We start from the raw sequence: 16,205 nt of genomic DNA on the forward strand, positions 1-16,205 counted from the left end.
TACAGAGACACTGTGGCCCTCACAGCTGAAAATATTTACTTTCTGGCTTTTTTGTAGAAAGTTTGCCACCCCTCATCTAAACAAGATGTCCTTCATTTTCTTTGTCCCACCAGAGCAGCGAGGGTTTTAGTACCGGGCCAGAGAAGGGGATTTGGGTCGGATGAATGAATGAATCAATGACCTGTCACACCAAAGCTCTGAGTGCACGGAAGTCTGTTATTTTCTTATCTTTGGCCTCGCCCACCAAACACAGTTTATAAAATTTGAAAATCTGTTTCCAAACATGTTGGGATTGATTTTTATGGTCTTTTAATTAACCCAATAAAAATGGCAACAACACAGCAATTTTAAGAAAATAACAGAGCCAAGTGATTTTTTTTTTTTATGTCTCTGCATGCAATCCATATTACACCCACATGCAGTATTTATATGGTCCAAATAATTATCTTTTGGACTTAGAATGCTTTAAATTAGGATTTACTGAAAAGATTATGTTCTATTTCATAAAAAAAAGAAAGAAAGGAAGGAAAAAGTTCTTCTCAAATTTATTTCTGTGATGGAGGAATTCTGGCATTGCAGAATACGGCAGGAAATTCCATTAGGTTGAAATGTGCGGCCCTTACCCTCAAGTATTTGGAGGGATTCATAGAAGAGCCAAGTGCATTCAGACAGACCCCGGTTGCCGAGCTGAGCGTGCGTTTTGTCAGAAGACTTTGTAAGGTTTTCACGGATGGGTTAGAATGGTGAGGGTTCCCAGTGCAGAATTCTTAGGCCAGAGATTGTTCTGCCAAGAAGGTAGAAAATTCTAGAGCCTCATGAGCACACCCCCACCCCACTCCAATCCTGTGGGCGCACTCGATCGTCACCCTTCCTTGCTAGTCTCCTGTTCGTGGCCTGGCAGCCACTTCAGCCTCTGATGTCTCTTAGCCTTTCTTCTGTCTGACTCAGGTGGGCCCAGCCCCGGACTTTGGAGTCCGACCAGAACCTAATCCTTGCATCGTCTGCTTACCAGCTGTGTGGCTCTAGGCAAGTGACCTCACCTCTTTGAGCCACTGGTTAACTCAGCAGCAAGATGGGCATCTCACATCCCCTTCTTGGTGTTGCTGCAAGGATTCAGAAGGAGGACATTGGCAGGTCACCTGAGGAACTCTCTAGTGTGTACTTAGGAGGCAGGGAAGATTTGTCCTCTTGCGCCCTCTCTTGCCATTCCTATAACTGAGCCCAGGTTTCTTTAGAAATGAAATCTAGACAGATGGTCCCCTCCTCTCTTGTGTATCTCCTGTGACAGCCCAGCACCATTTTGTTGGGTTGTGTGTCCTCCCTTCCTTCCTTTCTCTCTTCCTCTTCCTTACCGTGGTTTTAGGATCTCTGGGTTAGTTGTCTACTCCTCAAGGTCTAAGGCAGGTGGACATTGCTCCCCATCCCACGCTGGTGGCAGGATTATTAAATAGGTCATAGAGTGGGTGGGAGCCTTTGACTGGGTACTCTTGGCCCCAGCCTGGTCTGGCCAATTCTGGCAGGATCTTATCCAAGTACATTCATACCCTCCTACAAGGTGATTCAGAACCTTCCTTGGGCTTCAGTCACATTTAGCAACCAGGCTCCCTACATAGTCCTGACTGGTGTCCTGCCTTCCACACTTCCATTCCTCTGCTGCTGAGCCCTGGGCTGGTCCGCCTCCCTTTCTCCTTGTCTAGGTCACTTAAATGGGGCCACACACCTTCTTCCTGCCTCAGGGGTTGACTTCCTCTGATGACTTCCCTACCGCTTGTTCAGTTTCTTCTCGTGTGGACCTCACTCAGCACCTGTGTGCCAAGCCCAGCAGGTTGGGGATGCAGACATTGAGGCAGACTTCTTGCCTCACGGGCTCTCAATCAGGGAGTCCCGGCCACGCATCAGTGCTGCTACTCATGGTCTGCCACTGCCTGGAACTCGCCCATCTCCCTTCTCCAGCCTGCCTGGTTTCTAATCGTTCTTCAAGGTTCAGTTCTGGTGCATGCGTGCGTGCGTGTGTGTGACTGACTCCCTCCTGCCAAAACCACCAGTTCTTCAGCCTTCCATTCTTTCTGTCCTGTGTAGGTTTCTATCGTATACTCACCCCGCTCTGTGAAGATCATCTGTTTGTGTTACCTGTATTTTCCCCACTAGACTGTGCACTCTGAGAATGTTGGAAAGATCTAACACAGCTTTGTGTTCCCATGAAGCAACAAAGGAAAAAAAACAAAAAAGAAGTGAGAGCTCCATCAAAGTTTGTTTCATGATTGTGTGAATGACTCAGTGATTAAATGAACAAATGAATGAATGAGCCAAGAACTAGATCTGGCCCATGGGAAACAGGTACCTTGACTTGGGGGGCTCATGCTCCAGAAGATCCTTTGATAGGTCCTGCTCGGAAGCGGGGGGCCATTCCCTGCCCAAGATGCCATCACCCTGGCCTGGTTCTCAGTTTCTTTGGGGCTACCACAGGATAGTGGTCAGCACCTGGAGGAGATTCAGGAGTCCCATGTCGTCTTGCAGTCATCGTTACAGCTTCATAGATTACGTGTGCTAGAATGGGAGAGAGTGGCAGGGATTAATCCAGACCGAAACGTGCAAATCACTTGGCTCAGATGTTGTTTTCTGGATAGGGAGGGACAGGCCATTGCAGAAGAAAGAAGCGCTGGAGACCGCACGCAGGATGACGTTGTTATCTGAGGCTTTGGTCACTGACGTTCTCAGACCGAGGCCGGTTCTCAGTCGTGAGCACACCCCAGGCTCGCGGGGCCTCACCTACAGCGGTGCTGATTGAGAACGTCTGGGGTGGGGCCCGGGTCTGCATGCCCAGTGGTTCCCCACATGCTGCTGCTGTTCCTGGTTTGGGGATCACACTGGAGCGAGCACCCTGCTAATCGCAGCATCGTCGTATTGACTCCTGGGAGAAGATTCCCGCCATCGACACCTTCTGTCAGTCGTCAGCAGGGTCGAATCTTAATTTCTAAGCAGGAGGAACATCAGAGTCATTTTAGCAAAATGTTTTTGCCATCATTGCTTTTAAATCGGCCCTACCAAGTGGGAAAACCACGAGTAAGTTTCTCTTATTGAGATAACGTGTTGTAAATATGAGTTCGGCATCCCATTTGGAGAATACAAAAAGCCCTTCCTTGAACTTATTTTGTTCAAGCTACCTGTATTGTTTGGTGTTTCCTGTAAAATTGGATGTCCCTGCTGCAGATGTTGGTTTTGCGGTAATAATACTTTCCTACATTAAAAAAAAAAATCCTGAGATGAAAATGTAACTTAGTCTTATTATTGTAATCTCCCCTTTCCTTTTTTGCATGGATCATTTGTTTGTGAACTGGTTATTTCAGGAAGGGCTCAAAGGTAATTTCATGGTTTATAGCATTTATATTGGCGGCTTTAATGAGCAAAACATATTGTTTTCTAATACACAAAATGAGGAATTCACATACATATAGATATTATTTTCATTTCCCAATATTACATGTATATCAAGTTCAGGACATTGAGAACAACCACATAAAAAAATTATACTTTGGCACACAGGGGAAATATGAAAGTTTTGTAGTGCAAAAAAAAAAAAATAAATAAAAATCAACTTTGCTGGCTTATGAGATGATTTTATTTTTAATGAATCCAAACGATAGTGGGAGCTGCTGTTGTGTTTGTGCATCGAACAGCAATTCATATCTAAAAACGCAGTAACATATGGCTTTGTTATTATTTAGTTTAGAAATTTATGCACCTAAAGGAGTTTCGAGAGCTCTGGGTCCCATTCAGATGTTGTACACAGCAACTAAACAAGATAAGCTGGAACAGGGAGTTTCTCATCTCCAGGTTATTAAGATTTGACCAATTCACTTTTTTTTTTTTTTTTGGGCCATGTTTATTAAACTCAAGTACTTTTTTGCATATTTGCTAATGATTCTCTTCCCTCTTTCTCATTATGTTTTAGAATGCTGAATTTTTTTTTTTCAGCCCAATAAAAAATATGTCCTGGATTGGAAAAGAGTACCAGGTTCTTTTTCTAGCCCCGGAGTGAGGTGGCTTTCTGGCCTGGTTCATGTGATGTCCTGGGGAGTCATTGACACCCACACGCTCCCAATCACAGAACTTTCCCTCCCGTCCAGATTGTGTTTGTTTTATGGCTCTCGCACGGAGCATGCAGCTGTGTAAACCCGAGAATGGTTTCTGCACAGCTTTGATCTTTGCATGGATCAACAGTTGCCCTCAGTCCCTGAACCCTGCTCCACGGCCCCGGTGTTCCTTGGATTTTTCCATTTTCTGGTAATTATGGCATTGCGTAGGGAGCCTTGCAACAGCATCCCCCACGACTTCGGGTGCAGAGTTTGGAAGAAGCACCTTAAGGCTGTCGTTTGTAGAACCTTATTAAGAAGTGATTTTCATTTGATGCCAAAGAGATATGCCATTTAGTTTCCTCCTAAGAGGCGATCTGACAATTTCAAGCAGGCTGCCGGAGTCTAAGGAACTTGAATGTATTATGGACTGAATAAATGTTTACAGAACAAATGCAGTTTGTTTTTGCTTTCTGGCTACTGAGGAAGTTCAGTCCTTCCACAAACCATGGCTGGATACCTCCATCATTGATGGGCTATCCGGCTGACACGGTGTGGCATTAATTTCCAGTCGATAATCTGGGTGCCCGTCTATGCCTAGGGGAATACAAAAGTCCTGGAAACTGTTCTTACAATCCAGTAGGAGGCATAAGATCTTTGCTCTAAAGTCTTTGCTTTTATGTGGGGGTTCTGGAGAAGGAGCCACGTCTCCCGTCTTGGGGGACCCTAATGGTCTACAGAGCTGGGCCATAATGCCCAGGCAGGGTGCCGAGCTAAGACATGAGAAGAGGTCTTTCCTCAAAAGAACATCCTGGAAGGCCGCCAGCAGCAGAGCAGATGAGACTGCAGGGTTTCTGGATTCAGATAGACTTGTGTCTGAATCCTTGCTCTGTCCCTTACTGTCTGTGTGATCTGAGAGGATTTGTTTAATCTTCGTGAGCCTCAGTTTTCTCACCTATAAAATGGGATTAATAGTCTCTGCCTTGTAGATTGTGAGAGTGGAACAAGATAATGTATGCAAATTATTTGACACATTGTGGGTCATAGTAAATAGTCAATAAACATCAGCTTCTCTTACTGCTACACTTACAGCCACTGTTCTTACTTTTCTTATCCTTTCTCTTCCTCCCGTTCTTCCCCCTCCTCCTTTTGGTAAAGGTTCATAAAAGAAAAGATATTTTGTTGTTGCTGTTGCAGCCAGCATTCCACTTTGCTAGGAGCCCAGGAGACATTTGGGAGAATGTTCTGAGATTAGGTTAAGCAGTGAGTCTCTTAAGATCTGGGGTGGATGGAGCCACATCTTTATCAGCGTCCTCAGATCCCTGAAGAGTGACTCCTAGAAAGAAAGCCTCTTTTCTGGAGGATTTTGAATGCCAGAGCGAAGCTCGGCGGTGGCAGACAGAGGCCATGTTATGTGACACAGTTGTTTAAAAGTGAAAGCCACCTTCTTCATGTGAATTCTTCCTCTGTTGGTGCCTCACCTCTGTGGACCCTGAGAGTGTTAAGTATACATCTGGTCTCGATCGCTTGAATGGAGTGAACCCCATTGCCTACGTTTAGTAGTACGAACAACGAAGAAGAGTGAATGATTGGGCCTGGGAGTCCAAACTGACACACAGACTCAGTTTACGGTGCCCTGGTTTCTTCTGTGTTGGTTGAGTGGAAATCCCATTTCTTTTTTTTTTTTTTTTTAATTTTTTTTAACATTTATTTATTTTTGAGACAGAGACAGAGCATGAACGGGGGAGGGTCAGAGAGAGAGGGAGACACAGAATCCAAAGCAGGCTCCAGGCCCTGAGCTGTCAGCACAGAACCTGATGCAGGGCTTGAACTCACGGACCGTGAGATCATGACCGGAGCTGGAGTCGGACGCTTAACCGACTGAGCCACCCAGGCGCCCCAATCCCATTTCTTTATCAACCAGGTGGTCATCGGTGTTGCGCTCTAAGGACTTGGCCTAAAGTTTTGGGTCAAGTGGTCCCAGCTGGTGTGTGGCGAGATGAGGCAGGAACCGTCTCCCAGAACCCAGGAGATAGAGAAATCTGAAAGGCCTGGCCAGTCCTCTGGCTCATCTGGGGGGGCTGCCTATGAGAGCAACTTTGAGAAGTACAGATCATTAAATTGCTGACGAAGGACCGAGCTTGAACCAGAGGGAACTGGATAGAAATGAAGAGACAGCTTCATTTTTTTCCAGCAGTAATCATGGAGTCTGTTTAGTTTTCTTTCCTTTTGAAAAAGTAATTTAATCTAGAAAGTGTGTACATTTAGGAGTAATTTCCTGGGCAGGCTTCATAACTAACTTTCTTTCTTTCTTTCTTTCTTTCTTTCTTTCTTTCTTTCTTTCTTTCTTTCTTTCTTTTCTTTCTTTCTTTCTTTCTTTCTTTCTCCTTCTGACATCTCTAAACAGATCTTTGTGCAGTGGCATTACTAACAGTTCAACTTTTTTAGGAAATGATTCATTACTTTATAATTTCACTTCACTAACCATTTTCAGCCATGCAATAAATTTAAATCCTTTACTATCAAGATAACATTTTTTCTCCTGTCACTGAGATATAATGATTGGAAACCATTTTTAGAAGTTGACCCTTTTTGGGATGGCTCTTAGGGATTTGTCCTTTATGCTAGCACATAACTTGTAGGGTGTTAGTGTTTCTAGGACAGGGGCCCCAGGCTGCAGAAATATATTTTTTCCAAGTGCCCAGAATAATGCCCTTTACAGTAAGCGTGATAAAGAGTTTATTGGGTGAATGGGAAAGAGGAGAATGCTTATTTAAAGCACGTGGCTCTGAGGACCATCATTTCCAAAGAACAAAGCATGAATGATAAAGTCAATTGTTAAGGCATCCTTTACCCTTGTGAAAATCGACTGTGAATTGGGCAAGGTCAGTCAGCTCAGTGGTGCAGCATATTGAAGAGGGGAGCCCTAACATCCACCAGGCCTCTTCACCTGCCACTAACTTGCTGTGTGATCATGTGGGAGTCATTGAACCTCTCTGAGCCTGTTTCCATACCACTTAGCTGAAGGAGATGAAGGTCTAGAGTTTTAGGAATGTTCTTTTTTTTTTTTCTTTTTAATGTTTGTTTAATGTTTATTTATTTTTCAGAGAGGGAGAGCATGAGCAGTAGAGGGGCAGAGAGAGAGAGACAGACAGACAGACAGACAGACAGAATCAGAAGCAGGCTCCAGGCTCCGAGCTGTCAGCACAGAGCCTGACGCGGGGCTCGAACCCACAAACTGTGAGATCATGGCCTGAGCTGAAGTTGGACGCTCAACCAACTGAGCCACCCAGGCACCCCAAGGAATGTTCTGAAAAAAGCTCTCAGTCTGGAGATCTCAGCAATCAGACCCCCTTCTCTACAATATTAACTGGAGCAACTCCCACATTATCCCTCCTTTCCGCATGGGGACTTTTCTTTGTATGACAAACCTTAAAACGTATTTTTTTTTTAAAAGTTAATTGAAACACTGAACTTGTGAAAATAACAGGTTTTAAAACTTTTTGGTGGTGAAAATTATCAACCACACAGAAAATGTAATCAGTACCATAACAGTGCAAATGAACAACCTATGTAATATGACCACCACCTAGATTCAGCAGTTACTAATGTTTCACCATGTTTTGTCAGTCCATCCGTCTTCCTACCCTACCCATCCATCCATCCGTCTTTGTATCCATTCATCCATCTCCCCGCCCACCTACCCATATACGTGAGTTGCAGATGTTGACACATTGTACCCGAAAGTACTTTGCCAGGTGTCTTTGAAAACTTAAGGCATTTTTTCTATGTATCACTGCTATCATGCTTATCAACTTGATAATAATTTCTGACATAGTCCATACCCAGATCTACCCGGTTCTTCTCAAAATGTCTTTCACAGATCATTGTTCTCATTCAGGGTGCAGTCAGTCAAGGTTCACACATGACTTTTGGTACTGGATCTTTTTCTTGTGTTTTAAATAGAGTTTTTTTTTTTAGGGGGATCCGGGTCATGGGGAAGGTTCCTCCCGTCTGGATACTGTGGATCCCGCCAACGTCCTTTTAAAGCCAGTAAGGCTTTTCTTTATTTTTTGGTACTTTTGTGTTGTCAAGGAAACTTAATTTGTTGTGCGTTTTGTTGTACTTTTGTAAATCTGGATTTGACTTCCAGGACAGCTTAGATTGGCTTTGAGAAGGATTTCCTTTGGGGAAACTTTTGAGGAGAGGAAAAAAAAAATCTGTTAATTAGAATTATGGGAGAGCGCTGTATTTATCTCAGGCAGGATAGGGCTCCCAGGGCTCTGTGCTGTGGCTAGCAAGACCAAAAAAAAAAAAACAAAAAAAAAGTTGCGGAAAGAAAGATTCAAGTCTCAAGAAATGAAAGCCCCAAGACCTCAGGGCTACTTGCCCATAAATAGAGTGCAAGAGAGATAGAAGCTTAGGTCAGGACTGCCTCTTGTCACTGTCGGCTCCTCTGGGGAACGAAGGGCACCCGATGGCAAATACACCGCCAGGGCCCATGGACCCTGGGCCGTTTGGTAGAACCCCTTTGGCGGGGGCGGGGGAGGTCAGGATGACCCGCGTCACAGAGAGGGGATTATATTCCCATAAATTTGGTGCCTGCGTCAAAGTAACTTAACTCTAAAATTAGATGAGGTTTTTGAGTGTGTTTATCATCCTTCTAGGCTCATGAGTTTGACAGGCGAATATATCACAAAACTCTTAAGTCTTAGGACTTTCCTCCCACCCCTTTCCTTGGCCCAGCACAGCTTTGGGTGCGAACTCCAGAGAAGAAAACCCAGTGAGGTGTTCGCTTGCAACAATACCCATTGCTTACTAGCAGACATGGTTTGTTTTCCCCATACGGTGACTTTAAAAACATTTTTTTTTAAGTTTATTTATTTATTTAACTTTTTTTTTTTTTTTAATAATTCTTGAAAGAGAGAGAGCGCACGAGCAGGGGAGAAGCAGATAGAGAGGGAGACACAGAATCCAAAGCAGGCTTCAGGCCCCGAGCTGTCAGCGCAGAGCCCGAGGTGGGGCTTCACCTCACGAACCGTGAGATCATGGCCTGAGCCGAAGTTCAAGTTGGACGTTTAACCCACTGAGCCACCCAGGTGCCCCTTATTTATTTATTTTGAGAGAGAGCACGAGCACATGATCGGGGGAAGGGCAAAGGGAGAGAATCCCAAGCAGGCTCTGCACTGTCAGCACAGAGCCTGATGTGGGGCTCAAAGTCACAAACCACGAGATCAGGACCTGAGCTGAAACTAGAGTTGGATGTGTAAGTGACTGAGCCACCCAGGTGCCCTGTACCACACAAAGACTTTTAAGAAATAGCCAAGACAGGGGGCGCCTGGGTGGCTCAGTCGGTTAAGCATCCGACTTCGGCTCAGGTCACGATCTCACGGTCCGTGGGTTCGAGCCCCGCGTCGGGCTCTGGGCTGATGGCTCAGAGCCTGGAGCCTGCTTCCGATTCTGTGTCTCCCTCTCACTCTGCCCCTCCCCTGTTCATGCTATGTCTCTCTCTGTCTCAGAAAAAAAAAAAAAAAACGTTAAAAAAAAGAAATAGCCAAGACGGGTATACAAATTGAGAGATTATGTGTAAAAGTCTGGTTTTCTCATTGGATTTGAAGATTGAAAGTAGAAATAACAGCTGGAGCCGAGTTAAGGCATCAGGTCCTGCGGTTTCTAGTCTTCTCTAGGCTCTACCTCTGCCGATTGTCGATTGTCCTCTTTCCGGGCCAAAGCAGCTTTCTTCCTGCATTTTTGTGTCGGTCCATGTTGCTCTCATCATAGCAGGAGGAGAAAGCCACGTAGCCTCTGGATGCGTCCTCGGGCCATTTAGAAGCGAAGTGGGGACACGTGAGAAGTGACGGACAGCATCGAGGAACAAGCTGAGGCGTCCTCTGAATCACTGCAGGAGTATTTAGAGTTTTTTTTCTCCTCCCCAGTTCCCTCTGGAAGAAAGAGTCTGGTTCCCATGAAATAACTATGAGTCACCAGCCCATTCAAGTTCCAGTCCTTGTGAATCTGCCCAAGTCTATGGGCCCCCTGTGGAGATTGAACTTAGGGGCACTTTTTTTGTATGTTTGTTTGTTTGTTTTGTTTTGTTTGTTTTTGTAGGGATCGAGGGCGCCTGTCTTGTGCTTGGTCACGGTATAATGGCAGAGTGTCACTCATCCACTGCTTGGGTGTCCGTCAAGGACGGTGGATGCCATATATCCTACAGTAAACAATTAGCCCCTGAGGGTTGATGGTTCAAGTTAGTTTGAAATGAGAAGTTGCCAGTGACCTGAAACCCATCATTATTAACCTTGTGGCACATCATCGCCGTAACCAGCAGCCAGCTCTCTTTTTTTATTTTCTTCTTCTTCTTCTTCATTTTCTGGTTAGAAGAAAGGCTCATTGATGGAAGTTGGCTCAGTTCTTTTTGTTTAAGTAAAGTGGTTGGACCACCAAGGAGAATTGCTTTCCTTTGACTGGGAACGGGTCCTAATACAGATGTCCTTCACACGGCCAATCCACTTTTGCCGGTGGTACACCCCACAGCTCGTTCATGCTGCGTTTATATATAGACACCCGCCCACAGAGACTGTGTGGAGAAGCATCTGTGTGCCACTGCCGAAGTCTTCCAAAGGAATTGCCTTTTAGTAACTCACGTTTTTGTAGCTTAAGTGCATTTGTAATGAACGAATCAATGATTTCTTTCTTCTTCCTTCATCTGAAAATGGAGCACGTGACAAAAAGAAAACGTGAGGTAGAGAAGCTTTGGGGAAATGCACTATGGAATATCTCTGGGCATTTTATGGTAGAGGATTCTGGAAGGGTGAGTCCAGCTCTCTCAATATGTGGCTTCGTCGGTTGGTATGCGTTGGCGGCTCAGGCTATTAGGGTTCCTCTGCACATTTTCTTTCCCCTGTGGCAATAGCTCGTTCAGAATCCCGCTATAGGGCACCCGCAGAAATGCACGCAGGGTTACCTTGGAGTTCATCTGGGCACTCTTCCCCAAGACAGGCCCCCTGTGTGGCCTCAACCATTCACTGTTATTTCAGTGTCCTGGCCTTGCTTCCATGTGTGGCCAGAAGGGCACATTTCTTACTCTAGCTCAAAAAGTTGAGAAACTTGAACCCCACCCACTTCTTCCCACAGTCCACAAACCTCGCTTGCACGGTGCATCTTTGAGTAGCCCTCCCGTCTTCGATTTAGGTTTCCAGATATCGTCTGTTTCATGACCCACGTCCAACCTCCTCTCAGGTCTTGGGCTGTGGAGGCTGATGGAAGGACGGGAGCTCATCTGTGCTGCCTGGGATTCATCTTCCCACAGTGCCCGAATCAACAAGGACTTGACCCCAGCTTCCCCAACAAGACCTTAATGTTTCTCTCATTACAAGAGACTTGGAAGCAGGCAGTCCGGTTGAGGAGCCCGGGTCCACGATGCCACCAGGGGCTCCACCTGTGTTGGTCTTTCCGCTGAACCCTTGTTAGCATGTGGCTGCTCAGTCTCGAGGTGTCGCATCTGTCTTCCAGGCAAGAGGAAGGGGAGAGTGGAGGGCAACGGGCACCTGCCAGCTCACTCCATGAATTCCCCCCGCAGGTCAGTGGCCGGAGGCAGGTCACGTGGCCACCTGTAGCTGGGCTGGCAGGGAGTCCGGAGAGGTGATGGTGTTTCACCGGGTGTGTGACTCCCCAGGGCTGTTAGTAGGGTGGAGGGAGAGAATGAGGCAGCGTCTGCCTCGGTGCCCACGGATGCTGGCTGTGGGTTTGAACCTTGTTCCCCTGGTCGGACCATGACATATGCTTAACCCTTCTCAGACCGAGCGGCACCCTCCAGAACATGGGGATGGTAATGGGACCTGTGGTAGGATTATGAGAAGGATTAAATTAGGTCGGACGGGTGCAGTGCTTGGGACTGTGACTGGCAGTGGCAAGCCTTCAGTGACCGTCCCAGCTGGGGCCCCCATGGTCATCGTCGTCCTCTCCCTTTGCTCCCCTCCCCCTTTCCTTTCTTCTTTCCCTTCTCTTCCTTCATCATCATCACCAGCATCACCCATAGCCACTCCCTCATTCCACCTTACTGAACCCGCATTTTTTTTCTTAATGTCATCAGATACAAGGGTCATACAGCATTTTCCATAGGAACATTCATTTGATATGTTATGTTCTGCGTATGAATTTCCTTCAGCTACACATAGAACCCACTGAAATGGTGGCTTTTCTAGAAAAGGGTCCTCCGCGGTTCTCTATCACACCACCTGGCACATACTGGGTGTGAGTGCACACCAGCACACAGAGTGTTTGTGGATCAGATGCATTCATTTTTTGCCGAATGACAAACCCATGCTGATTATACTCCTTGTGGGGCTGCTACATGCTCCTGTCTGAGCGCGTGGCCAAGTCACAGATTGATGGCTTCGGTTGTACATCAAACGGACTTTCCATCCCAGCTGATAAGTAGACACGGTCAGCATGTCACCCTGTGTGCGGGTCCCTTCGTAGCCCTCCCAGTGCATCGGCACCTCTGTGGGATGGGGATTGACGTGCCTCCACCTGGCTTCCGGGAGTTGGCTTCCATCAGCCACGGCAGGGCTTCGTGAGAGGGGCCTCGTTCCCACCTTGCACGCTCTTGACATCTGCCTCGGCCCATGTCCACCCCCTTTCTGTTGTCTTAGCCCCTGAGAGAAGCCAGGAAAATTTCAGAGAGTCGTGGAGACCTGCAGCTACCTCCACGGGCAGGGCCCCCCTTTTTGGCCCTGTGGGCAAGAGCCAGGCGTGGCGTCAGTGGGGACGCTCAGGAAGCCCCTGAGAAGGGCCGTCGAGTGTGTGCCCACATGTGGTTTCAGGATTTTCAAAGACCCAGGGGCTCCGAAAGTCTGACTTAATTTGTGATTTGCGAGCAGTCTCCCGGAAGACTTGGGGGAGCAGACGCGAGACTTGTGAAGCATCCCAGATGCCCTGAGGGTGGGAAAATAAGAAGGGGAGGGTAAGGTCCCAGCAATTTCTGGCAGCTTTGTAGCCCTTCATTATCTTGTGGTAGGAGAGCATGGTTGGGCTGGTTGTTTTGCTCTTGTTCAGGTTCCCTGTATGTGTTAGGCTGGATTTTTGGTAAATTCAAGGCCCAACGTGTCTAAAGGCATTCCTTTCTCAATCTTCTAAGCCATGAGTATTTAGCAGATTCAGTCTTGGGGAGCTCGGTTCCTCACGTCAGCTCCGGAATTTCCAACTGGATGGGAGGCAGAAGGTATGTGGAAGGTCCTCAAAGTGTCACTTCCTCGCCCCCCGGAGCACAGGCAGACGCCGATCCCTGTGCAGTCTCTGGGCTCCTGAGCTGCTTTCCTTCCTGGGGCCACTGTGTTAACCGTTTCCTGACGGGGAGTGCTGGAAGAATGTGTGCAGCGTGAGCCGTGCACTTGGCCGTGGGAAGCGGTGCGGACCAGGAGGCCGGCCGAGTGCACGCCCCACTTAAAGTGGTTCTCCGGAGGAGGGGTGGGGAGTGGGGTCGGCGCTGAGGGCAGGGGGCGCTTCAGCCTTGTTCAGACGCTTCAGGTTTTTTCAAAGGGGGAAATGTCTTCATGTATTGCTTATATAATAAAAATTGTTTTCAAAAGTAGCCTGGGGGAATTAGTTTTCTATGGCCGCCATAACCAATTACCTCAAACTCAGTGACTTAAAATAACACACATTCATCACCTTATAGTTCTGGAGGTCAGAAGTCCAGTGCAGGGCTCCCTAGGCTAGAATCAGGCTCTGATTGGCAGGCTCTGTTCTTTCTGGAAGCTCCCGGGGGAAAATCCAGTTCCTTGCTTTTCTAAGCGACAGACACTGTGCACATTCCTTGGCTTGGGGCCCCTTTCCTCCATCTCTAAGCCGGCAGCCTTGGGCTGAATCCTTCTCAAGGGGCCGCCCCCTTGGTTCTCTCTCCTCTGCCCCCTTCTCGCATTTTAAGGACCTCGTGATTATATTGGGTCACCCCCGATGTGACAGACGGTCTCTGTCTCAAGGTCAGCTGATAGCAGCCCCAACTGCACCTGCACTTCCTCCTTACCAGATAAGGACTGGAAAGCGCTGTGAAAAGGTGTTGGATGTAGGTGCGACTCCTGCAGTTTTTCTCCTGCTGCTGCCGGTGCCTGAGTCCAACCACCAACACTACCTCTACTGTGAGTGCTAGCATTCCTACTTAGGGAGTCACCTCGTTTCTTCTGGCAGCCTCTTCCCATTTTCACGGTCAGTTGGAACCCCATGGGGAAGTCATTCCAGGCATGGGATGGGAGTTCTTGTTGGCATCTTTCACAGAGAGCTTCTCCTTCATTTGAAGGGCTTGACCATTCCTGGACATTTCCTTCCTTCGTTCCTTCGTTCCTTCGTTCCTTCGTTCCTTCGTTCCTTCGTTCCTTCCTTCCTTCCATCCATCCATCCATCCATCCATCCATCCATCTCTACATCCCTCCATCTGTCCATCCCTCCATCGCCCCTCTCTCCATCCTTCTCCCTCACTGTCACTTGCCCTTTTTCTCTGTCTCTTATGTAAGAGAACATTAAGCATGAAGCAAAAGTAGAACTTTCCCTAAAATAGCTACTACCTCTCTTTGAAAATTAGTGTCCAAAATCATGAATAGAAATGTTGACATGAGAAGTAGAACCATTGTTTTTAGGAAGAAAAAGCTTTCACCTTACATTCTTCAAGATTTTATACAATACTAAATTTTATTTAATACTAAAATAATTATATGAGGAAGAGAAGGGGGAGGGGGAAGAGGAAGGGAAAGAAGGAGGAGGAGGAGGAGGAAGAGGAAGAAGACAAAGGAGAAAAAAATCACTTGTTAAGTATGCTTTTATCACCCAGTGTGTGCTTATACTACTTAGGGCTTGTTAAACCTTGCAGTTACTGTTTTCTCTTATCCTCATTTTCAGATGAGTAACTCAGGTATAAATAAGGCATCCCTTTCCCTTACTTAAAAAAGAAAGAAAGAGAGAAATACAGAAGAAGAAAATAAAAATTACTCAAACTACCCACAGTATTGTAGTGTATATGTTTTCAGATGTTTTACTGTGAATGCATCTTTCAGTGTTTCTTTATTGATTCCCACAAGATAATTCCATTATTTTAGAGAGAGGGGAGGAAAGAGATCGTGAGCAGGAAAGGGGCAGGGGGGTGGTGGAGAGAGAGAGAGAGAGAGAGAGAGAGAGAGAGAGAATTTTTTAAGCAGGCTCCACGCTCGGCATGGAACACTACACAGGGCTCGATCCCACAACCCTGGGATCGTGACCTGACCCGTGCCAAAATCGAGCATCCGATGCTGACCTGGCTGAGTCACCCGGGCGCCCCGATTCCCACACGATTTTAAAACCGTCTCTCTGTAGTTTATTGGTACAGCCTTGCTAATGAGAGAGAATGCTGGCTTTGCTTTTGAGGGGTTCAGAAGGACCCCTTCCTCCTGACTGGTAATGCTTCTTTTGGTAAGAGCAAAACAGACACACAGGCGCGTGCATGTGTCTTCCAGCCGTGTCGGCATGCTCCTGTAGTTTTGCACAGTGTTTTGTTTACTGCTTACTCCTCCTCCCCCCATAGAAATGCTTAGGATGAATTATTTGGAAAAGATGCAGAAGTAGAAGGATGACAAGACAATGGTGTGGTCCCACCCCATTCATGTGGTGATTTCCTTTTTCCTAACTCCCAGCAGCAGCTTCCTGTTTTCGTGGACTTGTGACTGTGGTTTGAAAACTCTGTGGAAACACAACCCACGTGCATAAAAGTGTGTGGGACATTCTTGCTGCTGGATGAAGTTAACCAAAGCTGCCACGCACAGCTGATCAGTACCTGGATCCAGAGAGAAAGCGCAACACAGAGGTCTCCTCCTGCCCTCATTCCCTCATTACCCCCAGGACCCCACCGAGGAAGGATACCCACGCTCCTGACTTCGTGACTTCGGACAGCAAAGTCTAGTTTTGTCAGTCTTTGATCTGGCAGAAATGGAATCCCTTTATGCAGATGGGATCAGACAGGAGGTGCTCCTTCTGTGTCTGGCTTCCTTCTCTCAATGTGACACTTCTGAGATTTTTGCTTAATATTGTATACAGTTGTTGATCATTCACTGTCGTGGCTGTAGAGCGTTGTGTTGGGTGAATATGTTATAATTTACTTAATTCATG

General features: G+C 46.8%; 1 protein-coding gene across 1 annotated transcript in view; it reads left to right on the top strand.

Moving 5' to 3' along the window:
* Positions 1 to 16,205, top strand: part of WWOX (WW domain containing oxidoreductase) — a 977,998-nt gene that overhangs the window by 172,993 nt on the left and 788,800 nt on the right. The gene's annotated exons all lie outside the window — the stretch shown is intronic.

The sequence above is a fragment of the Panthera tigris genome, chromosome E2 (genome assembly GCF_018350195.1).
Source record: "Panthera tigris isolate Pti1 chromosome E2, P.tigris_Pti1_mat1.1, whole genome shotgun sequence".
Lineage (NCBI taxonomy): Eukaryota > Metazoa > Chordata > Mammalia > Carnivora > Felidae > Panthera > Panthera tigris.